Here is a 1,539-nt window from a genome sequence, read left to right as displayed (position 1 = left end):
AAACAGTACTATATAACATTTTAGACACATTCTAGACAGTTTATCAGCTAAAAAAAGTTATTTTTGGGGTAAGTTACTCTTTAAAGAAACTCAGGAGAGGCAGTACAGGCCTGGGGCTGTAACACCACTGAGGAGCAGCTGGTCATAGCTGTTAGAAAATCAGTCCTTCTTTACATCCATTTCTGCAATACTTAATAAACATGATCAAATACAACTTATAGAGGGAAAAAAAACTTGTGAAAGAAAAGGACAACATTTTGTCCGTGTAGAGGTCACAGGAGGCTCTGTGTGGCTGTGCTGGCTGGGAGGGAGTGAGCTTTGGCCAGGCAGCATATGGACATGGTCCTGCACCCTCTTTCAGAAACAGTAGCAGTCTCTTTATGACAAATTTACAAATGACCAATTCGTTGGTTAACAGCAGAAATACCAGATCTTTCATCAACTGAAAAACAGCTACCCTACCTACTGTGTTGCTTCTGTTCTGCATGTGTAGCAGAATTAATACTTCCTGTCATGTCAAAACCAAACAATTTACTGAAGTACTTGTTTCATAATTAAATATGGGCAGTGTTGTAAGAAGTACCACAAAGTAATTGAGTAAAAGTACAAGTATCTTACCATAAAATTACTTCAGTAAAATTAAAGTGTCCTCTATGAACTTACTGAGTAAAATTTCTGAAGTATATATTATTTTTGTACTTAAGTACATTTTATGTCAGAAATGTACTTAAAAACATTACCAAGTATTAAAAGTAAAAGTACTGAGTAAAAATGAACAATTAGATTTTCCATAATGACAAAATTGGGAGGTTTACCTCCCCAAAAAAATATTTTTCTAAAGGCCGAAATGACAATGTCTCATTAAAATGTTAATGTTAAAAGATTTAGGATGCACTAATCTAGCTGTTTCAGTTATATATTTATGCCCTGGGGTGTAGCACCAAATTCTGGGCCCTGTACACTCTCGATGTCAGTGGGTCTCTATCCATGCCAGTGCACGAGGTGCATAAGCAAAAAAAGAAAAAAGGGGGTATTCTTTAAAATAAAGAAGCATAAATTGGGTTTTAAGCTACAATCAGATCAGATTATGTTGATAAGTGGTTCTTTTATTCACCAGCTGAATTGATGAATTTGGCCTACCTGTGTTCAAATACCTAAAACATTTTACTACATCTGTTTTGTGTACTAATGTTGTGATCCATGATACTCGAGCAAATTTTGATTTAAAAACATTTATTCTTGAACTTTAGACAAACATTTGGTACATAACCTGTGCTCAATTTAAGTCTGCACATGTCATAAACTGAACACCCAATGTTTCTTTTGTTATGCAATAATTGTCAAACCACATTAACTGAGATTATGTTTCCCTTCATTAAACCATGTACGGTATCAGTCCTTTATAAACTCACTAAGAATACAGTTTGATAATCAGCCATTGGCTACGTTCACACTGCAGGTCTTAATGCTCAGTTCCGATTTTTTGAAAAAATCCGATCTTTTTGTGTGAACGTTCACATTACATTTTAAATGTGAACG

This window comes from Austrofundulus limnaeus, unplaced genomic scaffold (genome assembly GCF_001266775.1).
Source record: "Austrofundulus limnaeus strain Quisiro unplaced genomic scaffold, Austrofundulus_limnaeus-1.0 Scaffold92, whole genome shotgun sequence".
In the NCBI taxonomy this organism is placed as follows: Eukaryota; Metazoa; Chordata; class Actinopteri; order Cyprinodontiformes; family Rivulidae; genus Austrofundulus; species Austrofundulus limnaeus.
Note: the sequence above shows the minus strand (reverse complement) of the source record.